General features: G+C 35.5%; 2 long non-coding RNA genes across 5 annotated transcripts in view; both read left to right on the forward strand.

Moving 5' to 3' along the window:
• The window catches only part of LOC310905856, a 137495-nt gene extending 126429 nt beyond the window's left edge, over positions 1 to 11066 (forward strand). For 3 of the 4 annotated variants that reach the window (XR_014589276.1, XR_014589278.1, XR_014589279.1), the window contains one exon: positions 10035 to 11066. This is a non-coding gene — a long non-coding RNA (uncharacterized lncRNA). The remainder of the gene's footprint in view (positions 1 to 10034) is intronic. The other variant, XR_014589277.1, reaches the window with a different exon arrangement.
• Positions 1 to 19233, forward strand: part of LOC310905859 — a 476746-nt gene that overhangs the window by 350138 nt on the left and 107375 nt on the right. The window lies entirely within an intron of this gene.

The raw sequence follows: 19233 nt of genomic DNA on the forward strand, positions 1-19233 counted from the left end.
AATAAGGAAACCTTGTAGAGCTGTAAAAAATTAAAATTCTGGTAGGTGATTGCTGTAAGAAATAATTTTTCCTTTATGTCTTAATAACTTTCAAGTTTATTTTATATGTAAATAAGAAAAAAAAAAATGCCAGGTTCTGGACAACAGTTTGGTTCAAAATCACCTGTTGTTTCCTTTCTCAAACTTTATTAAAAATGTTTTTTACTTGCAAAAGGAAAGGACACAATCAAGGTACTGGCAACTGATTGCTGCAAATTGTTGCCATCTCGAAAGAAGAAAATCACGACTTTGTATTTTGTTTGTCATTTTTTAGATTATGCAAGTGAATTCAAATTATTTGCTTTCAGAGATACAGCATTGCAGCGTCTTAGGAATTGTAGAAAGGAACTGGAAATTAACTGTGTAGATCAAGAAGTTATTTGTCCTCTTCTAGCAAGTTAGTGGCAGTCTAAATTAGTTTAGAAGTAAGATTGGAACTGTTACCACTTTAAAAACCTTGAGTATGGTGGATTTTTCTTTTTTTTTTCTTTTTTGTTTGCATATGTGGACTAATTATTGTTTGAAGGTAATATCAGAGAAAGAAGGAGAAATTGAAAATATTTATATAAGAAAAGTCAAGTTTGTCCAGGTTCCATTTTCAAAAGCAACTTACAAGAAATATTCATGCAACTTTATACATTTTAATTGTGGATCTTGAGAAAGAAATTATTTTTTTTATACCTTGGTTATTTGTCTCTTATTCATCTTTGTTCTCTTCACAGTTTCTTCTTGCAGCTTCTTATTACAGTTGATTGTTTTTGGAATGGATTGAGGAAGTCCTTTCGTTTTTATGGATCGTTTAGTATCTCAGTTTTGCCTGCTTTACATAAAGATTAAAAAAGTGGTTTAGAAGTTCACAAACATCACTAAATCAAGTAAATAATGCTGTATAAGAAATAAGAAAATGTTAGGAATTGTAAATAGTTGTTTTTGCAGAGAGAAAATGGGGATGAGAAGTTGTGGCATGATTTTCTTCTGCAGTGATAAAGATCTGATATTGAGCATACAAATACTGTGTGATGAATGTTTTCTTCCTAAGATTCTGGTCTGGAACTCTGAGCCTTACATGTTTAGTAAAACTGGAGTTAAACAGATGCCAAGGAATCAGGAAACATGACCATCTACATCACAAACATTTCTAGGTCAAAACATGGACTATATCTTCAGAAATGAAATGTCATGTATGAAGAATCCTTTGCAATCCCTTGAAAGGCTGCAGGCCTTCAAAGGACTTGTATCCTTGGATACTTTCCACTTACTTTTTATTTGCTATATGTTATTCTTCTGAACACCTCAAAGTAGCTCGTAAATAATGAATTAAACTTTACAGAAAGTTCTGTTTTTTGTAGACAGTATTGTATCCAATTTGCTGGGAAGCAAAGTGAAGCAGAGGCAGAGAACACTGGAGCTACTGCTTAAAGAGATAGAAAGAGAGGAGAAAAATCAGGAATTTGATGACCATTTGCCACAACCACATGACAACAACTTGTTTTCTTTAACTACCTTTTAGCAATCAAATAAGCAGCATTAACTCCCCTTCCTCCCAAAAAAAAACATTTTAAAACATTTGCTATGTACACGTTCACAACACAATCCATGTTTTGATCTGTAAATGTATGTGGAATAATAATACTCAAACATTCTTTTAAATTCTTAAATGCTCTGGTTATCTGTGATGTTCATGTTGATCATTAGCTACTAAAACCTGTGTGTCTATCTGTCACAGGTATGTGCTTAGGAGAGAACAGATATTTTATCTATTCCTTCTATGTCCCTAATCTTACTCTTCTGAAGGGAGGGTTGAAAATGCAGCATATGATTTGGGTGAAAACAGTTGATCTGACTATTTTTTAAAAGATTAAATCCCACAACTTTTTCTTTTGAGTTTTTTATGAACTGGAAGGTAACTTATGTTTGAATGTTAATGAATTTTTAAATAACTTTAGTATTTTTTTTCCATTTTATTTTTCTTAATACTGTGGGGCATCATTAACTGTGATTTAATTATGAAAATACTCAAAATGTTTAGGGACAGTTCTGTGATTTCATTATGGATCCAATAACTACTCATAGATGATGAATTTCTGTTGTTCCTATTTTTGATGAAATAATCCCTCTAAGTGTTTTTTGAGAGTTTGCTTGGCTTTGGTGTTTTTTTGTTGTTTTTTTTTTTTTTTTTTTTTTTTTTTAATATGTTGAAGGTACTTATCTAAAATAGTTGGATTTTTTTCACTGAAGCTATTGCAAGAGTCCTTGAAAAGGGACTTTTGAAAACAAATCAGTATAGTGAACTGTGCCCATTCCATGAGCAATACATTAGGCTTTGGATTTTTCTGAAACAGGAGATTCTGATAATTCAGGCATCATCTTTGTTACTTTGTTCTGAGGCTTTGTATTGCAAAAGGAGTGGGAGGCAGCACTTCCAAAATATTTTATTTGCATCTTAATCAAAAGCAATGTTCCTTCTCCTGGCTATAAGCTACTTCTTCTGATCTAAAACTGGGAACAAGACAACACTTGTCTTCATTGCAGTGAATGGTCAGAGACAAAGTGTGAGGATAGATGCAAACACTGATCCACTCCATGGATCACTTAACATTCAGTGTTCCCAAGCACTGCTTTTGTTCTTTTATGTGCACACTTTGAACGTGTGCTTTTCCTCAGAGCCCCACTTGGAATTTAGCTTTGTGTTTGTCAGTGCAGACACTCAGCAAAGAGCTGAATCCTCAGAGAGCTCACTGAGTTGTGTGTGTGTCATTACAATAGGAGCCAACAAACCCTTTCACGTACCTTACACATTTGTGAGAGGCAATTAAATAACTAAACCCCTCTCCATTTAGTGTACAAGCTACTGTAGGGTTTGATCTGGCAGTGAGGGAGTTTATGCCATTAATTTTAAGAAATTGCAGGCTTAGGCCTTAGAAATTTTGTTAAGATGTTATGGGGTGTATTTTTCTTTTTTTAATCCCTCTGTTTGTAGACTTGTTCTCAATCAGGATGTGCAAACCACCAAGAAATACGTTATAATGGTATCAAAAAATATCCCTTTAAAACTATAAGATTCTTTTTTCACATTGAGTATTTTAGTACCATTAGTACCAAAAGTTATTATTTTGAACAGATGAAATGGAGACCAATTTCTATTAGAAAGATCTTGATCTTCCTTTTCTATCTTCCATTTCTATCCCAACAGGTCAAAAGATACCAGCCACAGGTGCAGGATTGCTTATTGCCATTTCTGGGCTTCAGGCCAGTGTAAATTTCGAAGTAGAGGGAAAAGTGGATGTTTTTCAGACAGTCTGGCCATTATGGTTGCTCTTTTGTTTGTTCTCTAATTTTATTAATTCTTGCCTGTCTGAGTTATTTGGATTCCAGTTATTCGTTGAGAAAATTTTAAGGTAAAGCAGAAAAGTGTATGTGATGAAATTAATTTTATTCTTTAGCACTGATTTATAAATCAATACCAGGAACACACAGTTCATAAATTAATATCTGTATGCACAAAACTGACAAAAATATTCAGTTTTGTTGTTCAATTTCATTTATTTCCTGCATTGTCTGACTCATGCTAATAGTCTTTGAAAGTTTGCATTTATGTCCTCTCTGCATTATTTAAAGGAAAGGAGGGGATGATAATATTTTCTCTTCTTCTCCTATTACTTCTATTATTCAAATACAATCTGTCTTCCATTTGCATTTAGCTTTTTTGCTACATGGTGATTTTTTTTTTTTTTTTTTTTTTTTTTTTTTTGGCCAAATTTGACTGCATCAAATAATGTATATTATTAAATCACAATTTTCAAATAAATAATATTTCTTTTTTGTGTGAGTGTGCATATATCTGCTTTTTTTGGGGGGGACAGCCAGGACGATTTACTTCTATCACTCTTCTCAGTTCTACAGAGCTTGTGAAACACAGCAAGGTAAAGTTTTATTAAATTTCTGTCTAGAATTATTTTTTTATGAAAATATCTGGCTTTCAACCCTGATATTTTCCAGTTGGAAAGCAAGAATCACTGATGGCAAATGTGTTTAGAGTGTTCAGGAGGGGAGGGCATGGGTGTTGTGCCAACTAGGAGAACAGCGCGTATCAGAAAGTTGGAATTCCACATCAGCCTAGTCCAATTTGCTCTTGTTTTAGAGCAATCTGGTATTGACCAGGCAATTAACATTGTTAGAAATGCTCATCTATATCGTGATTTGAATAAATTACCCTGTAGAAAAGTTATTGTTCCCTCTGAATATTCTTTCTCTGGAGTCCATTTGTGTTTAGATAACCACAATCTATAACAGATTTTCTGTCTCTTTTGGGTAAGAGATTAATGAGTTATTGGATCAAGTGCAATGTAATAAGGGCTGTTGTCTTTACACTTTTGGTCAAGTCCATAGCACACTGTCTAGAACTAAATTTTCACAAATATGCCTTGACAACTTTTGTAATGTTTTCATCATTAGTTCACTCTTTTCAGTCCCTTAATTTGCCTTTTATTTTCCCCCCTCTAAGATACAAAGTAATGATCCCGGGAGGCAAGCTCTATTTGTTATACTTGTAATATTTATATTATATTTATATATGTATATTTATATTTATATATATACTTGTAATATACTTGTTATATTTAAATTATTTTTATGATTCTGCTTCTAAAACATGTTTTAGAATTGTTTTGATGTACTTTTTCCTTTGAAGGAAGCATAGCATTTTATGATCACATATATTTTTATCATAATTTTTAAATTGGTGCAGGAACAAGATATTTGTTCCCTTTTCATATAGAGTGAAGCAATGTTAGACAGAAATGTTCCTATCTATATTCAAGGAGTTTTTAATTGTTTTTGACCTAGAACAAAATACATGCTAAGCAAGTTCTGATTTTTGAAATTGTAATGTCCTCAAATACAACCCAAAATTTTCTGCTTCCCAAAAGTCAAAATATCCCTAATTATCTCTTAAATTCAACTTTGTGGAAGAAAAAAATGTTTTAGGGAAGCTATTATGTAAAATGATGAAAAAGAATTGGTAATTATCATCTGTTCATTGTATATTTCCTTCTCAGAATCTCTGGATTGTTTGTCACATTCATAATTCTGCTATGCTTTTGGTAGTATTTTAACACAAGAAAAATTATTCTCTCTTAATTTAACACACATACTAATTGTTCAATAGGGTTGCAACTTGCTAGGGAAGAGTGGAGTGATGGTTCTCCCCTCTAACTGCCTTAAGTGTGAATTATTCCCATTTCACACATCAGTATAAGGAAATAGCCATTTTTCTCTGACACAGATAAATCTTGTCGGATTGCAATCAGCCTTGGCTGGTGCAGCATGTTCAGAGACAAAGTCTTCTCACCTTTTCCCTTTCAAAACAGAAGTAACTCACATCAGTAGAACAATGTGTCTGAGGTGCACAGAAAGAAAAAATTGAAATATTACTTAAAATATACAGATGGATTCATATTGTGTCCCTCTATTGCTATTATTCAGCCACGTGGCCTGAATTTAACTTGCTTAATATTATCATAATCTAAACTTAATTTACCATACATGTTGCCAAAGTACAAAGGGGATACTCCTCTGATGCCCCTGTGAGATCAAAATTTAGCCAAGCCTTTGATTTGGACATCATCTGGTAACTTTGGAGACTTCCACATTCTCCCTTGGGGTCATTTGAGGTAAAAAATCAGTCAGTGCAGAAGACGAAGAGTGTTTAACTTGCATTTCTAATTTACATTTCCAATAATACCTTGAGGCTCTATTCACTTTTTAATCTTCTGGCTCCTCCTCTTAGAATATTGTATTTTATTTTAGAAACTGGGCTGGCTTCCCCCCTGTACACATGAGATACTGGGGTGTACCCAAGGCTTGTGCTGCTTCAAGGGCAGCTGAAATATTTGAGTTCTCTGAGATACCCACGATGTGAGGGGAACCCCTGAGTGACATGAAAACCACTGAAGCTTTTCTCAGCTTATTTAAGGCAGGTGAAAAAGTGCATGGCAGGAACACCATGGTGTGCTGGTGGCTTCTAATTAGCGCATTTGCAATGAGACCACTGTACATCACCTAGACAGCGTTGGTGAGTGGCCAAAAGCTCACTGTGTCTTATTTTCCCTCATTCGCCTTCCAGAACTATGCATTGACTTGAGTTCCTTTTTTTTTTTTTTTTTTTTTTTTGCTTCGATTATTAATGAGAGACTGTTTAAAGCCCTGTAACCCTGAGCCATAATTTCTCCTGATGTCACTGGTGGTTAGAGCCTGTCATCAGGCGTTTGAGCCTGACTACACATCAAGATTTGCTGCCTGGGAAAGAGCACTCCTCAAACAGTAGGATTAATGCTTGATTGGTCTCTTGTCCATCTAAAAAGCCTTTAAAGACAGAAATAAACCAGAAGAGAAATAGTGTGGTTTATGGGTAGTTTTGAGTTTCTATAATTCCACGTTCTGGTTTTTATGTGTGTTTTCGCACACATTTCCTTCACAGGGCCCGCAGGAAAACCTCTCAAAACCATTGTCATTGTGCTCAGTTTAGTGGGAGAACCTGATCACCTGAACCTCCTGGCCAGTGGAGTGTTCCCCCCTCTAAGGTGAGAGCCAAGTGGATTATTTGACTTGTGAATGTTTTGTTTTACCTCTTGTCCTGCTTGGGCTAAAAAGTAATCTTGCCCAGAAACCATCTCCCAGAGACTGCTCATTCCACATGGAGTCATTCCTTACCTCATCTAATAAACCACATTCTGCTGTTAATATCTTCTTTTTTTTCCCATTTTCAGTCAGTGAGCAGTTGTTGAGAGAACACCTAATCTAGAGCCTTCAGTAGTTACTGCTTATCAAATAGAAGCCTTCTGGCTGTGTGAAGGATTCACCTCTGAGTCCTTGTCTCAGAAGGAACCTTAAACTCTTTTATTCCTTAAATTACCATAATTGTGTGTCGCACAGTTGCAGTATTTTCATGCTAATGTTGTAATTTTCTCCTTTCTTTTTTGGTCGGTTTGCTGAATTGGTTTCAATGCCCTTTGAAGTGTTTCCTGTTAAATAAGAGCGGAGTGGTTTTGTTGTGGTTTTTTTCTTTATTTGGTTGCTGTTCTCTTATTTTTTTTTTTTTTTTTTTTTTTTTTTTTTTTTTTTTTTTTTTTCCCTCTCCAGGTGCTAATATCACATGGCAGCTGAACCAGCTTTGGTGATAAATCTTGGTTTCTGTGTCACGCTCAATGGGTTGTTAGGGGAAGCCTGGTGTTTAAATGACTGCTAAATGATAAAGATCTAAAGGAAAACCTTTCCAGTTTATAAGATTTAGATAAGCCTGCCTCTAGTTAACCTCCAAAATTAACACATATATACCTTTCAGTTTTATTAAGTTTTTTTGAATTGATTTATTTAGAAGACTTTACTGAAAATGTATAAGATTAAGCTTCTCGTTTGAATACTTACCTAATAAAAAATGTGCAATGCTGTTGAATTAATCTATGTAAAAAAAAAAAAAAAAAAAAAAAAAAAAAAAATAATAATAATAATAATACTGTGCTGTTTAAGGACTTGGCCCAGGTACAGCAGAAATATTTCCTTTTACAACCCAACTGCTTAGAGGGATTATTTAATTCAAATTCACCAGTGCTGAAATCTCTCATAATAATTCATTGTATAATAGGATTACCTTAAAAGAGAGCTAGATGGCACAGTTGGTCAATACAGTATGATACGTTTTTGGGGGGTTAGCATTAAATCTGACCCCAGGATACAAATGCATCATGTTTGCTGGTCTCAATATAAGCCCAAGTAGGTTTTTATTTGTGTTGCACACAATCTGGCATGACTTCATGCAGCTGGCAGAGTGCTCAGCAAGGACCTGAGACTCAACCAGCAGTTTTGGACAGAGGAGCATTGGCACAGCTGTTTGGAGAACCTGATTTAGCACATCTGAACTGTTCTTGGCTTCAGCCAATGGAGGCAGTTTCTCATTTCCCTGACTGCTAAAATTTATAAAATTCACATAATAATTTAGTAAAAAATTAGGAGCAACAGTGCCACTGGAACTCATCTTGAGCTGCTCTGTCTAGTTGTTATTCCTAATTATAATTGGGGTAGAAAAACTGGCTTACATAAAAATCTGTAATAAAACCCTCTGTTGCAATATTCAAGTAGCTTAGGTCTCTTTCAAAATTAGGAAATATGAAAGAATTGACCTCCAAAAACACGAACCATTTCTGAGATTTTAGGACATAATCTGTATTTACAATAATCGGTTGGTAAAATCTATGTCACTTTGTGCTGGATGTAATCTAATAATATTTTACTTCTCTGTTAGTATCTCAATTAGTAGTTATTCCTGAATTAAATTGTATGTATATTAAAATAAGGTACATTATCTATGATAAAAATATTGCATGAGTAAGAATAGTTGTGAGAAATAATAAAAATATCAACTTTTCTTCTGTTGAAATACAAAATGTTTTCATTTCTCTGTTGCCATACAAAGGAAAAGCTTGTATTGTTGCAGATTTCACACAAAAAGATTTCAGTGGTTTATTCTGACATTGTGTTACATCTTCTATAGGCTGATGTGGAAGCACATGCAGATTTCATGTCAAAATGTCTGAAAAATTTTGTTTGTTTTTGCTATTTAAGTTAAAAATTCTTACTCTTCATTATGAATACAAAAGTTGCATTATCATTTCCTAGAAGAAGAAATTCTAGTGGAGGAAATACCATAAATGAGGTAGCAGTCTGTTGCCCTTCCTCAAGCACAATAAATATATATTATTTTGAGCTAAGACAGGCTCTAGGTTTCTAGTTTTTGCATTTAGAGTCCCAGAAATCAGATATGCTATTTTAGCCTTTGTCTCCATTCTCTTTATCAATTTTATTTGAAAACAGCAAAGTGACGATAGATCTGATGTGTCACAGTTCTGATAATTTATTTCCTAAATATTGAGAAATGAAGCTTTCTCTGTAGCTTCAAGTACCTTTGCTGCCATATATTGGCTTTGATAGAAGTGTAACATTAATATGTTTGCCATTTCCACCATGGACATTTTCCTAAAGCCTTGTATGAGCTAAGACAGGAGGTTTTTATAAAACTTCTGGGTCAAGATTCTTTGACTTGTAACATGTAGATTAGATGACAGAGCTCTCTCCCTGTCTTAAAAAGAAAAAAAATAAAACAAATAGAAATGTTTAAATACAGAACCTTATGATGGATATGTTACATGGATGGCATATGTATTGGAAAAAATCAAAGATTTCAGCTTTATAAAAATTTGAAATGTCTAGATAAAGTTTGGAGTGTCATTAACATTCACATATTCCACCACAGCTTCAGCTACTCTTAAATTGACTATGTGTTGCATTTCAGAAATCAAATGCCATTAGATATCAAAGGTGACAGAGAGTCTCTGTTCTTGAGAAAACCTCAGGTACAGATGAGTGCAAATCCAGGATGTCATACACTGTATCTGATCATACTTTTACTCTCTAACCTAATAAAGTGAATTTTGTGGTGGCCATAATTGCTATGAATAGAGAATTTGCTATCTGTACATGGGAATCATCAAACTTACTTATGACCACGAAAATCTTGAAATTCTCTAATACTGTGAAAATAAACTTATAAAGCAGTATATTGTCTGAGAAGAACAAAAAGAAGCCATTGGAAATTAGTCACTTTTAGAAAAGGAAGCACTGTAAACTCGGGCAGGTTGAATGTTCCTTATTACATAGATTTTTCCTTATTCTTCAATAATATTTCCAGTGATGTTTGGGAGATCTTATTAGAGTTTGGTTTTACCATTTAAGAGAAAAGCAAGTGGACAAAATCATTAATTCAGAACTATTCTTCATCAAAATTAGACTGGAAAGAATCTCCTGTATAATTTTGTGTTAACATTATCTGTGTTGTGTGTTAGCATTATCTGTAAAGAAAAGCACGTGTCTGATTCCATGTTTTACTGACCTTTTGAGAACCTTTGAATGGTTAAAAAATACTTTTCTTTACCTCTTTACAGTGCTGCCTATATGTGAATTCGTCACCTGATGGGTGCTCCTGACCACTGCTGAATTGAAAATATCAAAGCAAAACCTTTAGGGGTCACATCATGGAAAATGCTACACACAAGGCACAGAACTCCAAGTAATAAAGCCCTATTGATGTTCTAAATCTTAACCAACAGAAATCTCAAATTACAGTTTTGGAGAACAACTTGCTTGTTACTTTAAGTTGTACCAGAAAGCACTGAAGTATAACCAGGTCTGTATTGTTTTCTTTACCTGAATTGCTGGTGTTGTAGTCAGTGACAGAGCTTATGGCAGCCACAGAAATCCAATGAATTTCTGCAGCATGGAAGTTCTCCTGGAGTGTCTGAAAAAGTATAAACACATGTAAAAAAGTTAACCTCAAAATTCCATGAATTTGATCTCAGTTGAAAACTAGAGAAACAGAAAAAAATTTTGCAGTACCTCCCCCTTCATATTAATATATGAAAATCTATGAACACATGGAATTTATGACTTATATCAACCATACTTTCATGTATATTTCAGATTTTGGTGGAATACACACTTATTTATTATTTCCCAAGTTTTTTTGCTTCCTGTGTACCACTGAAGTGCCTGTGAGTGTATATGCAACCAACATAGGAAACCCAGCTTGAGGTTTGGGGGTTTGGGTGGGGTTTTTTTGGTTTTGCTTTTGTTTGCTTGCTTTGTTTGTTTGGTTTTCTTTTCCCTTTAAAAAGTTTTATTTAGGGTTTGTTTTAGCTGTCATATGCTATCACCTAGGAGATCCAGTCATGAATCCTGTTATGACAGGTTATGTCTATGTTCTTTTGACCCTAAAGAGTTTGTAATGCATAATAGGCAGTGTAAAATAACAATGATTAAAAATAGTTCAAATACCAGACTGTTTGCAGTAACAGCAGTTGTGCAGATTTTTGGAAAATGTTGTCCATCTTTGTTGCAAATTTACATTTGCTGGTTATGAATTTCAAACCCTTGCTATGTTTTTTTGCAAAACAACCCATAGTTATTGACTGATCAGTGGCTTGATAGGTTCCTCATGTATTGGGAACATGAGGAAATGAGGATACGGCATTGATCAGAGACTGGATGTCTGTGAGGCATCTTCATGTATTGCATTGGGAAATGCTAATAGACAGACAGATTATGGCATTCCCCCATCCCATTAAGCCTGAGGGAGTGTCAGAGTTTACCATATGGCTCTCCATGTGCATCACTTTTGTCAAATTCACTCTTCTCATCAGTTTTTTGTCCTTTTTTATTTTATTTTTTTCTGTCTTGCCCTGCCACCAGCAGTCCTCTCACCCTTCCTCCTGTTCCAACAGAAATCTTCATTTTAGCCAGGGGTGCTTTTCTCCCTTCTGTTTCTGCCTGCCCACAGTTGCTAATAACAGCTCCTTCTTAGTCTCTATAGCAATCAGGCAGCAGAAGCACTCAGCCCTAAAAAACAGGCAAACCTTGGTAGCAGCCTCCCATTTTTTATCTTTTTCCTTTCTCTGCAGCAGTTTCTACCTGCCTTCACCTCTGCAGAAATCTGTGGATGGGCTGACATTCATCCATTGCAATGGACCAAGAAGAAGGAAGCAGCAGCATATGGATCAATTTCCTAAATTACTAAACTGGATTAAAAATTAGTATATTTTACCACATTTTATGAAACTAATGAAGCATCTCAAAATATTCTGCTGCTGTTCAGTGTAGCTAAAATATCAGGAGAAAGTGACACAAGCAAGAAGGTTGACCTCTTTTCATATTAAACATGGAATAGTAGAATACTGAATAAAGTGGTACTCTATGTATTTTGAGTGAAAATACAATAAATATTCTAATTCATAAGGGAACAAATTCTCAGAATGAGAGAAGTAAAAAAAAAAATAAATTCTATGTATGAATGTCTATGTAATATTCCAGAGAGAAGGTGAATTAGGTAGAGTTTGCTTTTATTGCAAAGACAAGGTTTGGGTACTGTATGCTGAGCAGGAAAATCAAATAAGACATTCTGTCAGGAAGGCAAAAAATAAATAGCATTAGTTCCTCAGGCTGATTCTGAGCTATCAAAAATATGTCCAGTCTAACATAGATGGCATTTAGTTATAGCACAGATGAATATTTATTAATATTCTTCAGAGACTGAAAGGATGGCTTTGTTTTACTAGACACTTCAAGACACGATATTCAAAATGTTTCCTTTGTTTGGCGTCAAAAAGTATTATGATCATTTTGGCAAACAGCATACAAACAAAGCTATCAGTCAATGTGCTGTACTGACAGGCTTTGAGTTGGAAGATTAGTGTTGAATGAACAAAACTTCAAGTAATTTGCAAGGTCTTTCAGTCAAATGTAGGACAGAAGTTTTATAAATAGTGTAATACATAACATAATATGTGGCTTTAAAGATTTTTCAATGAGGTCAGAGAAAAACCTGTTTGGGGGTCAATTGGCAGGTGTCAAGAAGTAAAGTATAAATTAAATCTCAAAGCTGTTTCTCAAGACAAAAACAAGTGTGGTTTCGATTTGGTAATGAATGGACAGTGTCAATGAGGCAGTTGAATTAAAAAGCAGCAGCAATTGTGCATTTTGATAAGCAAGAGAGGGTGAAACTTTAATTGTTCCTCCACAGTGTCTGTTCAGTTTGTCAGGAGAGGCCAGAATAGGAGAGATTGTCTTTTATGAATGATACCCACACTGGCATGACCCACTTTTGGGAACATGGGGGACCATCTGTACTGAGGTACCAGAATATTTTATAGGAATGACTTTTCATATAAAAATGATCCTGTTTGCATCTACACCTGGAGAGTCATTTGCCTGACAGAAGCTCATGTTCAGGGGAGTTCTTCAGGTGCAACAGAGGCAGTGGGTGAAGCAGATTTCTGTCAGGATTCTGGGTGTGAGGGATGAGCAAACAGTGCAGGTGGTGCTGTGCTGACTGCACCAGCCTGCTCTAAGTGAGGTGACTTTAGCAGAGAAGCCTCAGAGTGTGCTGCCTGTGCAGTTGATAGTGCAGAGATAACTCCCTTCCACCTGCTGTATCCCACCGTGCCTTCCAAGCACTGGCTAAGGGTCAGCAAAGGGTTTGAGCACAGGATAAAGAGACTGTCTGTACTCTTCAGTTCAACAGCAAAGGGCTGCAGCCTCTGTTGAACCAGGGCTGACTGGTGCCAATATAGAAAATTAACTGGCTTTGCTAGCAAATGCAGAAGAGAGGTGTTATGCCAGCAATGTTAAAAGCAAAATTGACAAAACAGTGGAATAAAAAGCTCTTGAAAAATGCCAGCAGGGCATGAACAGGAGGAAGGAAAAAAAATAGTTTCTTTAAGTCAGATGATTTGTGCACCAGAGTCTCAGCATTCATTTAATGGGAAAGTTACTTTCTGTTTGATAAAAATGCAAAGAAAAACTTGAAAGCATGAACTGGCTGTTGAGTGATGTACTTTGTTAGGCTTCAGCAGCAAAGCCTGAAAACTGCAACCTTTGTGTATTCTAATAACCCATTCATTCCCATGCTGCATTCTTCTGGCTACCAAACAATGACACCTAAAAATGTACAGCACTGCTGGGCTCTAATTCAGCAGCAGCTAAAAGCTGAAAGATGTCTGATTACAGTACAGAGGGACAATACCTTCAGGGAAGTGACTTCTTGATTGTCACAGAGGAGATGACAGAACATTTGGCAGATGAAAATAGTGACCACTGATTTTCTTCGTTATTTCAGAAGAAACAAAGCCCAGAATTCTCAGTAGGATGAAGCTTGTCATTCTGTCCTAATGGACACACAGGGAAACACATACACAAAGAGGTAACATCCCAGAATATTAAGTCTGTAAGAACGTACTAATAATACTACTTTTAACATCCATCTGTCTGTCTGTCTGTCTATCTCTCTCTAAGTTGTACTGATTATGGCTATGTCTTGGCATTCAGAGTCATCAGATCTGGAACAGCATCCTAAGTATCTGTCTCATCCCATGGCTCATGATTAATGTTCAGTCATATTTCTTATGGAATCTATTCAAATCTTGCCACCCTTTGTTGTCTACAAACTATTAGAAGAGCTATTAAGAGCTACTTTTGTGTGTCCATGATCCCCAGCTCCAGTTATCTGTGTATGAATTGTTTTTCTAGATGTGCACTAACAGTACAGAATACAGAGTAAGATGGGCAGGTGGTTGAATGATCAGTCTCTAAATTTATTGCAAAATCATGTGGCTTCACACTCTGATCTTCTGATTATTAAAAGATGTCCCTGCCCAAATCAAGGTGGAAATGGGACCATGTGCCAAAGTCAATAGTACAGATTTTATTCACAGTAAATGAGGAGAGATTAAGTAGAAATACAGCCATCCCCACATGGATTCCTGTTGGCCCTTCTTCTTCTGGTCCTCCTGGTGCTGGGGGTGTCCAAATGGTCTTCTGGAGGTACCACTTTTATACAGGCCTTTTATATATATCCTGTGCTTATCACAAGTTCCCTCAGTGGAATTTTGTCCAGTGTGCTCATTCCAAACCTTTCCCTTCATTTAGCCCTGGAAATAATATCTTCCTGTTTGCTATCTGCATCTGTTGTGGTGGCTTAACTTCTGGGAACACTTTGGCAGTGCTTTGAGACATCCTTTAAATCCTCAGAATGGTTTAATTATCTGTCTCTGGATATAACAATCTTTAGACGCATCAAAGAAGAACCAGAAAATTTATAATATTCAGCACTTACTTTCCCAATATAATATTTATTGATCTTCAATTATTAGTACATTTAATAATATTTGTTTCAGGCTGTGGCTTCCAAGCTCGTTTATTGAGGTCCTTTCTCTCCTTGTATTTCTATTTGCAACTAGAAAAATAAATCAGTGAACAAGTAGCAACATTGAGGATGTAATATTTTAGGCTCTCAATTTGAATTTGCAAGACTTCTAGAATGATTTGTTGCCATTAATTATTGCTGTTCATCTTACAATGTTATTAAGTGTGCAAAAGTCTCTGGTTTTAATAATATCCTTCAGCAATATGTTCTGTTGTGGAAAAAAAACCCAAACCAACAAGACCCCACCACCCTTGATTATAAGTTTGAAACTGATGTTCTTTCTCACAGTATGCATTCTTGAATTGTAAATCAGAGAGAACAGAATGTCCCAGTCTTCTCACTTTGTTCTAGTCAATATTAATGCTTGTTTTTATTATGCATTCATGTATTTTTATCCTTTCATGGAAGGAATGAAGTACATTGCTGTATATGTATAAGGAGTCTTTTGTGTCTTTTCATATTCCTCTCACTCCTCTTTGACTTCCTGTGCTTTTCCTTTTCACCTTCTTGTTAATACTTAAAGTTTTTGACTGCCGAGTTTGGCAACTTGATATTTCTGTCTCAGGGATTCACATATGATTTTACATTAGGGTATAACAACTAATTATTTTTTTTTTTAGAAGCTCACCTGAAGATAAATTGATCCAAGTCAATCTGAAGGCAATAATTTCCCAGATTTTAAAAGAAATCTACATTTTTTTCTGAACATTTTAGTGCAAGCGTAAAATTAGATGACTCTCATAAAGTCCATCAAGTATTAGGACTAATTGTAGTCATCTACAATCTAATTGCATGGTTCCATAGTTGTTCTTTCTGTTTTTTACCCTAGTATATTTTAAATTATTTTTTTTAGAAAATGAAATTTCTTCAAAGGAAGGCCTGCTCTCTTGAATGTTTGGGACAACCTTTGGACAATTAATGGTTACCTTCTTTGCCAAGGCCAATGAAGATCAAGACTAAGATTCATGTGCGTATCCTAACCACAGGACTTCCATTAAGAGAGGGGTAGAAAAAGGCACAGGAAAGAGATGTAAGCTAGAAAAGGCTGTCACCTGAATATTGCTTCAGTATTTGTTATAAAATTTGGGGTTTTTCTGGAAACAAAATTAAATCACTTATTCTAATCCTTCCCAATGTTAGTTCTCAGTTGAAAATGTTTGGATTTAGCATAACTACCAGCTGATTTTTCCCCAAAATTATTAATCAAAATATGTTTTATCAGTCTATTCTAGGTTCATTTAAAGTGCCTAATGTGTGTGCATTCATGTGTGCTTAAAAAAAAGCTGGGAACTTTTCAGAAGCTTAACAGAACTTACATGTTTTATCATTAATTCATGATGAAATTAATCAAATGTTCCTGTAGACATATATAGAGGAGATACCTGCATATCCTTTTGCTATATCACACTCATGTGCCAGATTTGGTACACCACAAAAATTGTTCCCAGAGGTCTGCAATATTTTCTTTATAACAAGAAAATAAATGAATGGTTTCGAGTACAGTTGAAAGAACAAGCCTGGTGTTGTGTTGCTTTATGATCTGTGCTCGGAGTCTGTGTAATACATTCTTGACCTTTCAAGGAACGACGTTTTTCTTTCAAATGTACTTTCTTTTTTTATGAGTCAATGTATCTGTGGGTCGAGGAGGACAGCGATGGAGCACTGTAGTAAATTGACCAGCACACAATGCCACTGTCTCTGCAATTGAATCAGAGTTGTTCAACATATCCCTTGTGCTAAAATAGCTGAGGGAGTGTGTTTTGCTTCACATGGTAGAAAGATATGGATTTCCCCAGGGAAAGATTTGTTATATCTGTTCTTTTTCCAAGTGTATGTCATGATTTCAGTGAATATTGAAACATGCAAATAACCAATTTTATTGGCCAAGTTGTTCTGTTTTTAAAACAGACTTCCATCCATTTTCTCTGTGGATAGGAAAAGGTCAAAATACAAGTTTATATTGGGGCATGTTTGCATACAGAAATACAAGACAGTGGAATGATGATAGTGACTGTTAAAGAAATAACTGACAGACTTCAGAGGGAAATAAGACAGAGTCACTACTTTAGTATCTACTGCTGCTGCCTTGGCTCATCAGCAAGGGACTATTAATGTTCAGATACTGCTTAGGTGTTTGCTTATCAGTCTGCAGGGTATGTCAAATGATTATTTGTAAAAAAAAATCCCTCAGAGTAGTTCCTTGGATGTATAAGTTAAGCATTTGAGGGAGCTTTTGAATAAGAATTAGAGGAAACAGTTATTCTGGTGAGTAAAGTACAGCTCTTGAAGTTGAAAGATTGTTTTGCTTTTTCCTTATTCAGCAGAACTGGGATATTTTTGTTTCTGATGTTGAATTACTTTAAGTGATGGAAGCTACTTTCCTTTAGGTAAACGGTAGAAAAGTTGATCAGATGAGTTTTTGTTTCCTGCCTTCAGTACAAAATACAATTTATATAAGGAAGGGTGGCGGGGGGTTTAAATGTGTGTGATGACTTGCTCACCTTAAATACCCATGAAGTTGAGAGTGAGAATATTGATTGTGCTATTGATCAACTCAGTGGTGGTGATGAGACATCACTATATTAATTATAAGGTCCTACATTTACTGAATAACTGTTAATTCCTCTTTCTCTCTCCTTTTACTTTCTCATAGCTATGCAATGTAGATGACTAAGACTGTTTTATTTTGTGGTGTTCTTGTACAGGTGTAGCACTAAGAGCAAATGAGAAATTGTGAATCCTTATCCAGTACTCATTGCAAAGGGGAGTTGGTGTGGTTTTCTTTTCCCACTGTAAAGTTCAAATACACTTTGCTTCATAGCCAATGAAAGGCAAGGAAACAGAGAGCAAGAAGAGATGAAAGTCATGTTTCCCTTATTCTCTGTCATTTCTTCAAACTATTATTAAGATGATGATGATGATGATGATGATGATGATGATGATGATGATGATGACGATGATGATGATGATGTGTCCCTCTGTGTGCCATAGGGTAGTTTGATAACCTGGCATACAAAAGAAAAGGGGAAAAAACTTTGATATCACAAAAATGGAGGAAGTGACTGAATTAAAACTAGGAGTTGTCAGAATGAAAGAAAGAAAAACTTAAGAAACACCTTAAAATCTCATGTAGAAATGTACTATGCTCAGAATGTCACTTCCATTTTGGCTGTTTCAATGGCTCCAGTACATGAAAAAAATCAGAATTCCTATCATGTCGTGGGACTGTTTCTCATTGTTTACTTTTGAGTTCACTTGTCTCACGGTGTCCAGCTGAATTATTGAAATTTGTGTTGAAGTCTACTGGACAAGTGACAGGAAGTTTATGAGCCTAGGGGAGACTTGTACAAGAAATAACATAGGCAGTGTGAGCAGCACACTGTATCTTCAGGTCACATTATTTATTGATTTTATTTTATATGCTGTTCCATAGAAATGACTTTACAAGCTTCACAAAAGATTTTCTTGGGGCTTGAATAGACATCAATGTGATACAAACAAAATAATACAATAGCAGTGTGTCATCACTCTGCAAAGATACCACTAGTAACAAACCTTTAAAAAAACCAAACTTAAGTGTTTCAGTCTTTGAAAATCAGACAGGGGATGAATTGCTGCTTTTATTCCTACTTAGGAGAAAGTCAGAGTACCATCAAGCAGTAAGAGGCAGCTGAGGAGATGGAAAGCTGAAATTAACTTAGTTTGTTTCTGTTAAACCAAGTACTGCACCTCTTTTTTAAAACTTTTTTTCCCACTTTTTAAACTTCTAAGTGCTCTGTTAAAGACATAGGGACACTGAGCACAGATGTTGGCTTCCCAAGGCACTGAGATCTCTGAGGGGTAATTCCTGCTGTATCTTGTTGAAGTTGTCATCTCCAACCTTTCATCCTTGCCCTTTGTGGAAGTTACCTTCTGAATAGTACAGCTTAATAAATGATTAGCTCTAATAATAAGGCTGACAGAAGTGGATGTTTGCCTCTACTTTGCTGCTTTGTCCTATGGCTCAGTAAAGACAGTGGACTTCGGACTGGAAAGGCTGAAGAATGAATGAAGAATAGTCCTTTTGTACCAACACTGGCATGTCAAGGAAAAAATAAAAATCAAGAAGCTGGAGAACTACTAGTTTTTGACTGCTCATGGTTGTGGGCTTCAGGGTTAAGAGTCAATGCCTCTGAGTGCCATAAATCATGCAATTAATACATTTCATTAATAAATGTCTGATTTGAAGCTGACAGCTTCACTGGGTCTTCCCCTGATGTGATGTGAGGCAGGCTAGAAAGAAGAGTCATCTCCCCCACTCATGGATTTGAGTTGATAGGAAAAAAAATAGCCACTGATACAAGGCCAGTAAATAAAAGAAAGCTTCCTGAGCTGTCTTCTTGATATTC

The sequence above is a fragment of the Zosterops lateralis genome (assembly GCF_965231275.1).
Source record: "Zosterops lateralis genome assembly, chromosome: 2".
Classification (NCBI taxonomy): Eukaryota; Metazoa; Chordata; class Aves; order Passeriformes; family Zosteropidae; genus Zosterops; species Zosterops lateralis.